This window comes from Dipodomys ordii, unplaced genomic scaffold (genome assembly GCF_000151885.1).
Source record: "Dipodomys ordii isolate 6190 unplaced genomic scaffold, Dord_2.0 Scaffold94, whole genome shotgun sequence".
NCBI lineage: Eukaryota > Metazoa > Chordata > Mammalia > Rodentia > Heteromyidae > Dipodomys > Dipodomys ordii.
Window position 1 is genome coordinate 4211442 of NW_012267310.1, and position 9978 is coordinate 4221419.

Genomic DNA, 9978 nt, shown 5'->3' on the forward strand with positions numbered 1-9978 from the left:
GCCGCGGCCGACCCGGGGCACCGCGCGGGGGCGAGGCCTGGCGAGGAGGCGAAGGCTGCAGGCGTGAGGTGAAGGCCGCAGGCCGGCCGGGCCGATTTTCGCTATGTAAATATCGGCGAGGGGGGGCGGGAGGGACGGGGGACAAAATGGCGGCATCTCGGCGCCTGCTGCAGGGAACGACTGAGGGGGTTGCCGGGAGGGGGAGCCGCCATCTTGAAGGCGGTGTCTGGAGAGAAAATTCCGCTACAGCCCGTGAGGGGGGGTGGGAGAGCGGGCGACGGCGGTGCCGTCGCCGCCGGTGACGGGCACCGGAGCCTTGGCGCAGTGGCGTGTGCGCGCTGAGGGGCGTGCTCGCTCCCTACGGCAGCCATTGCCCTCGCTGCCATTATGAGCGCTCGGGTTGCAGGCGCACGGCGGCAGCGCCACCTTCCTGCCCTGCCTCCCACAGCCCCGTGACTAGCTGCTGTTTCCGCTGCCTTGCAGCGGAGCTGCCTCAGGCGACCATCGCCGCCTCTCGGGCGCGGGAGCGAGCTCTCCCAGCTAAGCTCCGGGCTTCAAGCCTTTCCTTCCCGTCTCCCGTGGGCAGCCGAGAGGGCTTGGGCGGGTGGCAACCGGGGGGGACGCCGGACACATTTGACTTTTGTTTAAGTCATACATGGCGGTGAGGGTGACCTCCTTGCGGTGGTTCTCCACCAATCATTGCCTTCTATGTGGAAAGAGAAAAACTGATGGGAAAGTTCTCACCGCTCGGGTGACCAATAAGGGGGGGGGGGAAGGCACAGCGCGGAAGCGGAAGAATAAAGCGTTTCAAGGCGTCTTTTGTATTCATTTCTGTGGAAACTTTGTTTACAGACGTTACTGTTTACTCTTTGCAAGGCATAAGAAAGGGGCAGAGAGTTATTATTTTTTATCGGAGGAAAGAAAAGGTGATAGAGTCGTTACATTACACGTACCGATTTATCAAGTGACGTCGCAAAGTGCAGTTGGGTCCCTCCAAAGTTCTTCAGATTGCCCACGGCGCAACTTTCCCAGGCTGAGGGATGCCTTGGTACTAGGTGCTAAGAGATTAAGAAGGTTGGTGGTGGTGGTGGTGGTTTCCTCGTTCTGAGGTAGAGCGGAACCGGTGAAAGGAGCATTCAGGTATTTCAGGAAAGGTATATCCGAGTCAGATTTCATGAACGACCAGGTTTCTGCTTGGAGCGTTCGTGAAGGGTGGAAGTTGTGAAGGTAGGAGGGTGTTAGGTAGTGGTGGGGGTGGGCAAAGGGCATTTCAAGGGTGAAGCTTCAGGAAACAGCAATATTGACAGGTAGGCCCAAGTGTTTGGTACACAGGTAGGGGAGGGGTGGCAGAGGTATCTGGGTGGGTAGATACTTGGACCTAGGACATTTCAGCGTCAAGAAAGAATAAAAGTATAAAATGGATCACTTGCCCACTATTAAGAACAATGAGGTGTGTGTTCAAAACTTAAGTCGGTTTTTGTTATTTTTTTTCAATGAGCTGCTTTTTTTTCCTATGCCAATTTTTCATCTCATAATAAACATTTGCTCAGTTATTCTTTCTGTGGTAAACAAAAAAGCATTGCTAACATTTCATTTACCCTGGCTAAAAAAGGATAAAACTTATGCAGACCAAAAACAAAAAAACAAAAACAACACAAAACAACAACCCAAAAAACAAATTCAAAAAAGAAACTGAAAAAAGAACCTATAAGTGTTCCCATAATAGGTTTTTTTTTAAAGAAGTTTTGAAAAGAAAAAAAAAAGAAGTTTTGAAAAGAAGGCTGGAAAAGTGATTATTAAAAGGATAGTGGCCTTCAGCTGTCCTTTCTAATTTGTGTCCTCTTTGCTAAAAAGTAAACCGTTGTTTAGTTGGAGAAGCCTTCATACTCTTGTTTGGATTAATATTTGACTAATCTAGATGCACACGTGGGGAATACTTCCTAGAATTTTATGATACAAACCTGAGGGTTAAGTAGGTATTCGATTTGGGTTTTTCCATCTTTTATGCCACAACAGACCAGAGTAGTGATGCTGTGCAAAGGAGCAGAGGGGCTTGGCAGAGGGACCTTGAGAGTTTATCGTGAAGGCCATGCTTCAGAAAAGTCTGAGCAACAACATCACATGTCCCAGGGCTGGCTAGAAGCAAGATGTAAGGTGGGCTGCGCTAGTGTTAAGGGGAAACAGATAGAAAAGCAGTTTCTTCTATATTTTATCAGCTGGATAAGACATAGAAAAGCTATTTAAAAAAAAAACTGTAAAGAACTCATTCTTTGGGATACCATCTGGGAATTCCCCATTCTTTGGAGAATATACTCTCACTAACTTATCTTTCTTTCCTTTTGTTTCTAAAGAAATTTATTTTGTTTCCCCCTTCTTATTTTTTCTAAAATGGAACTTGTGGGTGTATGTCTGTGTCTGTGTGTCTCATTCTCAGTCTCAGTCATGTGGATTCAGGGCCTGGGTGCTCTCCCTGAGCTAGCACTCTACCACTTTAAGCCACAACTCCACTTCTAATTTTTAGCTGGTTAAGTTGGAGATAAGGGTTTCACAGACTTTTCAGCCTGGGCTGCTGACTTCAAATGGGGATCCACAGATCTTGGCCTCCTAAGTAGCTAGGATTACAGGTGTGAACCACCACCTGTCCTGTTTTGTGTGTGTGTGTGTGTGTGTTGTGTGTGTGTGTGTAAATTCGACCCATTGTATGGTTAGGAAAACGGTGAAGTGTATAGTTTGGTTTCCATCAGAAATAGTTGAATGCAGAAAAGAAATTATCTGGGCGGGCAGAGACCTTGATAATCTAGAGCACTGACTGGTGGAACACCTTGTTAGCCAACTGTCTTGGGTTAATATTTGTATTAAGTTTGTGCATTATTTTCTAGATAGGTGCCCGTTCTCTTTTCCAAAAAATATTCTAAAGGGTGCTCAAAAACCTTCCCCCCACATGACGGTTCGTGTTTGTGCCCACTGGCAATTTAGGTTTTTAAATGTATTTTATTTTATTTTATTTTTTTTGAGACAGGGTCTAACTTTGTAGCCCAGGTTGGACTGGAACTCTGGATACTTTGGCCTCAGCCTCAGTGCCAACATTATAGGTATGTACGTCACACCTGGCTAGGATTACCTACTTTTCTACTTAATGGAGAAGTTGCTAAATGGCCACATGATGTAAACAGGTGAATTTTCCTCCCTCCATAGGATGCTTGCTCTTGCTCTCTATCTGTCTAAAGCTATCTTTTTCCTTTGGCCGGATAGTTGCCTTTCCTTCAGCCAAGCTGTGCCTGTGGTACCCTGCCTGCCTCCTTTGGGACTGAGCTGTCAGTAGTACTGTCTCTTATATCATTAACCTCAAACATGCTGGCACCTTTCCATCTCCTAATAAATATTCTTTGATTTGCTTTTCTCACAAAACCCTCACCTATTGTCTTTCCTTTCACCAGTACTTTCTTTTCTCTTCGATGCACTTATTCCTATATTCAATATTTCCCAAATTGGGAAACTTACACAACATGTGTCGTGCAAGTATAAACTCTCTGTTCCTTCTCTGGTGAGGTTTTCCTCAAGGTCAGTTCTTTTTTTTTTCTCTCTCTCTAGAATCTTCTCCACTTCCTTTGATATCGTTAAAAATGCCTACTCTTCTAGTTTCTCATCCAGCATTTTCATTTACCCACTGAGGGTTTGTTTTCCCATGGGTCTACAGTCTTAACATGGTCAAATTTGTCTAGCACATAGTAGATGCCCAATGCTATGTCTAGAAAAAAAGATTTTAAGCCCAAAGTTCATAAAATGACTACTTTTTTTATCTGTATTTTTTTGTCTTTTATTTTTTGATACTGGGGATTGAACCCAGGATGTTGTACTTGCTAGGCAAGCGCTTTGCCCCTGAGCTACATCCCAGCCCTGGGTTTTTAATTTTTTTTCTGTTAATGACACTATCCTTTTTCCAGGCTCATTCATCTCTACCCCTTAGAGAAATGCTTATTAATCTTTGTTGTTGTTGTTGTTTTTTGGTTATGGGGCTTGAACTCAGGGCCTGGTCGCTGTCTCTGAGCTCTTTTGCTTAAAGCTAGCATTCAACCACTTTGAGCCACAGCTCTACTTCCAATTTTATAGTGCTTAATTGTAGATATTAATCTCATGGGGACTTTTCAGCCCAGGCTGCCTCCAAACCGTGATCCTCAGATCTCAGCTTCCTGAGTAGCAAGGAATACAATTGTGAGCTACCAGTGCCTGGCTAATCTTTAATCTGTTAGATTTTTAACTGTATGTTTGTGCTTTTCTCTCTCCTAAACTGAATGTAGAGAGGTTCTCTTTTGTGTTTGTCCTTAAATAGTACATGACATATGATCATTATCTCCAGAAACAATTATCTCAATTATTGGGTGAAGTAAGTTTGTTGTAGTTGAATAGTTTACAACTATCCAAAATCAATTAATCTAGTCAGTGTGTGCTTTGACCAAGGGGTATTCATATTAAGCCACACTTTTCTTTAGGACGGCAGGTCAAACTCAGGCACTGAGTAACCTCTCTCCCCACCCTTTATCTGATTGGAAAATGGCCAACTAGTTCTTATTCCTGCCAAATTGCTTTTCTAAACAACATTTTATAAAATCCAGGTGTCTTATGACTATTTTGCTCAAAGGGAAGTACCCTTGAAAGAAAAGGTGGCCATAGGGTATATAGTCGTTAAGTTTTTTTTTTTTTCAGGCAGAAAAGAGTTGGGGGGGGGGGCAAACTGCTAGCCTGCATGAGATGGAGGCATGCAGAGAGAGAAGGGAAGAAGGAGAGGAAGCCATTAGGTTTTAAAAAATATTTAGCCAGTTGCCAGTGTCTCATGCCTATAATCCTAGCAATTTAGAAGGCTGAGACTTGAGGATTACAGTTCGAAGTTAACCTGGGCAGGAAAGTCTGTCTGTGAAACTCTTATCTCCACCTAATCTCTAAAAAGCTGGAGGTGGTAGAGCACTATCAGGGGCAGTACTCAGGCTCTGAGGTGAAGCACCAAGAATGACATGAAAAAGAGGGTTGGGAATGTGGCTTAGTGGTAGAGTGTTTGTCTAGCATGCATGAAGCCCAGGGTTCAGTTCCTCAGTACCACATAAACAGACAAAGCTGGAAGTGGCACTGTGGCTCAAGTGGTAGAGTGCTAGCCTTGAGCAAAAGAAGCTCAGAGACAGTGCCCAGACTCTGAGTTCAAGCCCCAGGACTGGCAAAAAAAAAAAGTTTAAAATTTAAAATTATATTTCAGAATTGCTTTTTAATGTTTTTTTATTGTAAAAATGCTGTACAGAGGGGTTACAGTTACACGAGTAAGGTAATGACTACATTTCCTATGGAGTATTATTACCCTCTCCTTTGTTTTTCCCCCACCATCCCTTCCCTCCCACCTCCACAACTCCTCCCTCCCCCCAAGTTATAAAGTTCATTTTCAACATAGTGTCTTTTACATCTCATTGTTACAATGAGTTAACCTGTATCCGTATTTCAGCATTTTCTTATTTCCCTTCCTCTCCCCAAATTAGAAAAATGTTTATACAAGATGTAGGGCACCAAAATCAAATACAGTGAAAACAGGGGTTATACCAGGGTTTTACAGTGGGGGAAGAATGTACAAAAGAAACAAAAAAATCACATAGTGCATTTTAAATAGGTTAAAAACAATAGCAAGAAAGAAAAAACCCACTTGTGTCCCTATCTTGGGGTTATTTCACTTAACATGTACAAAAGTAAATGTCACTTAGATTTTAAAATTAATATTTTATTATTTATTTATTTATTTTTGGGTCCAGTCATGGGGCCTGAACTCTGGGCCTGGGCGCTGTCCCTCAGCTCTTCAGCTCAAGGCTAGCGCTCTACCACTTGAGCCACAGCGCCACTTCTGGCTTTTTTCTTTTTGCTTATATGGTGCTGAGGAATTGAACCCAGGGCCTCAGGCATGCAAGGCAAGCGCTCTACCACTGAGCCACCTTTCCAGCCCTAAAATTAATATTTTATGATGTGTTTGCTTCATTTTCTTTTTGTTTAATGAAGTAAAATCTTACAGATATAGTTAGTATATGCCCCCTTCCCCAGTGCCATTCCTATCTTTCCAGAAGTAGCCACTGTCCTAAAACACACACACACACACACACACACACACAATACACCAACAATGTCAAGTATTTATTGCAAGAGCAGAAGCATATTCTGCATTATTTTATATATTAGTTTCAGTAAACAATGTTTTTGAGATGTAGGTGCGTCTAGTGCATGTGTTTTCAAAGTGTGCGCTGGAGATTCCTGGGAATCCATCTTGAGCATTCTTTTTTTTTTTTTTGGGTCCAGTCATGGGGCCTGAACTCAGGGCCTGGGCACTGTCCCTCAGCTCTTCAGCTGGGGAATCGAACCCAGGGCCTCAGGCATGCAAGGCAAGCGCTCTACCACTGAGCCACCTTCCCAGCCCCCATCTTGAGCATTCTTGTAGGAGGCACTTGAGATGAAAACATATTGTGTGTGTGTGCACACACGCATGTGTGCATGTGTGCGTGTGTGTGTGTGTGTGTGTGTGTGTGTGTGTGTAATGGTCCTGGGGCTTGAACTCAGAGCCTGGATAATTGGAGATAAGACTCTTGGACTTTCCTATTCTTGCTCACCTTGAACTGTGATCCTCAGATCTTAGTCACCTGAGTAGCTAGGATTATAGATGTGAGCCACTGGAGCCTTTTTTTTTTTTTAGACAAGGTTTCTTTTTGTACCCTAGTAATCAAACTTGAGGTCTTCCTGCCTTAGTCTCCCTAGTGCTGCTGCTACACCCAAGTTTCAGTTCAAAATTGTTATTTGACAAATGTTTACAGATATGAATCAGACAGAAAACTCTTTGTGGTTCTTAAAAGCTTAAAGGGATTGGGAGACCCAGAAATTTAAAAACTATTGATTTTTTTTTTTTTGCTGTGTTGGGATTGAACCCAGGGCCTTACACATTATAGACAAGCAATCCTACCAATATTAGTTTTATTTTAATGTATAAATGTATGGTAGTTTATTCCTATAGAGAGAGACCATTAGACTGTTTGTAGTTTCTAACAATTTCAAACAGTACTGCTGTGAACATCCATTAACAGGGTTCGTCTCCTTGGGGGATTACAGTAGAATAGGATTGCTATATTGAAGATGTCTGTGCATTGTCAGTTTTTCTGGAAATGGCCAAAATGCCAAATTGTATTCTACTTGACACTCCCACCAGCTGTGTATGAGCCTGTTTTCCATATCCCTGCCAAAAGATTAGATTTTGCAAATTTCCCATCTGTTGGGTATAAATGCAGTCTCTTTGCTGTTTTCTTTTGCATTTCCTAGATTACTGTTGAGGCTGACCTTTTTCCCTACATATTTATTAGCCATTTGAGTTTTCTGTTAATTGCTTATGCATATCCTTAATCCACTATTTTTCTGTTGGATTATTGCTTTTTTTTGGTTTATGGATATTTTCATATTCTAGATACTAACTTTTGTGGTTTTTATATGTACTGAAAACATCTTTCTAGTCTGTGGCTTTTCTTTTAACTTTGTTTATGGAACATTTTGTGTTAGGAGTTCTTAGTGTGATGGTAGCCAGTTTTCTCAGCTTTTTTTTCCATCTCTGGCCGTGTTATCCCATGTCTTCAAGAAATCCTTCACTTATTCCAAGGTAATAATAATGATGATTGTTTTAAGAATTTTTAGTTCATTAATTCATCTGGAGGTTTTTAACTCTGTTGTATGGTATAGAGATCTAATTTTATCTTTTTTACATGAATTCATCAAATAGGTGAGTTTTCTCAATTCCTGAGGTATATTTATTTTCACATATACACATTAGGTTTCAGTTCTACTTTTATTGATTTGGTTCTTTCTACCTATACTCTAATTTAGTAATAATAACGTAATACTTAAGTATCAATAGGTGTTCTTTTTCTTTAGAATTATTTTAGCTAATTTTCTCCCTTTGCTTTGTACTCCCTTAGGGTTGTGTTTGCAGTTTCTGTGAGCACTGTCTGGATTTTTACTGCGTTTATATCAAATTTATAGAATAAATAGATTCATATATATCCTAAGTGGTGGAGCAGGGATTTGAATCTGGACATGTGCTAATGTGTTTCATAAAGTTCTTATACAACTTTTGTTAGGAATTTTGCTAGATTATAATTTTTTAACATTGGCAGTATTTATTATCCTTTTTAATAGCCACACCTTTGATCAGCAATTTTATTTCTAAAAGTTTATCATTGAAGCTTAAAATCTATGTGCAAAGATACTTATTTCAGCATTGCAGTAGTAAATGATGTGGAATAACTGATGGCTTTCAGTGGGGAACTAGTTAAATGATACTAAATCTAGCCAGTGAAATTACATATATTGAAGATGGAGAAATAGAAACTTCTTTCTTGTAACTCTGTGTATGAGAAGAGTCAGAATAACAAAGGAGAGACTCTGTCCCAAGAGAAAGAGGAAGAGCTTTGGGAATGAAGAGGTGATGACCCCAAAACAACAACAACATCAACAACAACAAACCAAGGAGAAACAAGTGTCAGAGAGAAAACAGAGAAAAGTAGGAAACTGCTCATATTCCAGTCTTGGCTCCCTCCCTGGGGGAGCGGGGAAGGGTAATGCAGTTGTCATTTTTGTTGTCATGGTGAATAGGATTTTCTTTCTGGGGAGAAGAGAAATTTGGTGTTCTCATTTTCATTTAACTTCTGCTTTGCATTTCAGAGTTTTTAGCATGTATAGGAGTAGAATTTTCCTAAAGTTTTTACCACATCTATTGGTGTGATTGACTACCCTAATATATTCTCATTCTTATTCTCTCTGCGTGTGTCTATCTGTCTGTCTGTCTCTCTGTATCATATGCTGGGGTTTGAACTCAGCACGTGTGAAAACAAGGCAAGGATGTATCACTGAGCTACCTCTCCAGCCCTTTTTTTTAAAGTATTATTTTACTAAGGTATTACACAGAGGTGTTACCATTTTACAGTCCAGGTAATATGTGGAGTTCTCTTTTGGACAATGTCACCCCTTCCTTTGCTTTCTCCCAGTTTCCTATTCCTGCCCACAAGTTGCATAGTTCGTTTTCCACATTGAATATCATGATTACAGTTTCTCTCCCTCCCTCCCTCCCTCCCTTTCTGCATTTCCCCCTTAGCACCTCATAAAAAGCAGAACAAACAGGAAAACACACACACACACACACATAAAACACCTAGCTGTTACTTTTTTGGAGGTGGAGGTTCGGTCTTAGGCCTCAAACTAGGCCTGGGAGCTGTCCCAGCTTTTCATCTCAAGTCTAGTGCTCTACCACATTGAGCAATAGTGTCATTTGTGGTTTTCTGGTGGTTAATTGGAGATAAGAGTCTCATGGACTTTCCTGCCCAGGCTGGCTCTGAACTGTGATCCTATGATCTCAGCCTCCTGAGTAGCTTGGATTACAGGCATGAGCCACTAGTGCCCAGCTCCAGCCATTACTTTTAAGAGAGGGTTTTAATGGAAATCTGAGGCTGACCTCAAATTCAGGATCTTCTGCTCCCAAATTCTTGGATTTTCATTGCATGTTTTGATTTTATATTTTACTGTCTTAGGTTTTTCCTCGATGTTTGCATCCTTTTTCACATAGGCTTTATTATTTTTTTCATAGCAAGGTTATGTTTTATGAGTTGTATATATATATTTTTTGATGCCAGTCCTGGAGCTCGAACTCGGGGCATAAGCACTGTCCCTGAAACTCAAGGTTAGTGCTCTATCACTTGAGCCACAGCTCTATTTTTGGCTTGTTTGATGGTTGATTGGAGATAAGAGTCTCAGACTTTTCCTGCCCAGGCTGGCTTTGCATCTCATCCTTAGATCTCAGCTTCCTGAGTAGCTAGGATTATAGGCGGCTCTCCCTTCCTCCCTCCCTCCTTCCCTCCCTCCCTCCCTCCCTCCCTTCCTCTCTTTCTCATCTGCTTCACTCATGGGTCTTTTTTTTTTTTTTTT

The 9978-nt window shown here is 41.7% G+C and overlaps 1 protein-coding gene across 4 annotated transcripts in view; it reads left to right on the forward strand.

Annotated features, from left to right (window-relative positions):
* The window catches only part of Zfx (zinc finger protein, X-linked), a 47363-nt gene that overhangs the window by 353 nt on the left and 37032 nt on the right, over window positions 1–9978 (forward strand). Inside the window, exon 1 of one of the 4 annotated variants that reach the window (XM_013026504.1) lies at window positions 3020–3092. The exons of the other annotated variants lie outside the window; for them this stretch is intronic. The gene's annotated coding sequence lies outside the window, so the exon portion shown is untranslated. Of the gene's footprint in view, window positions 1–3019; window positions 3093–9978 lie in introns of those variants that run through there. 4 annotated transcript variants of the gene reach the window in all.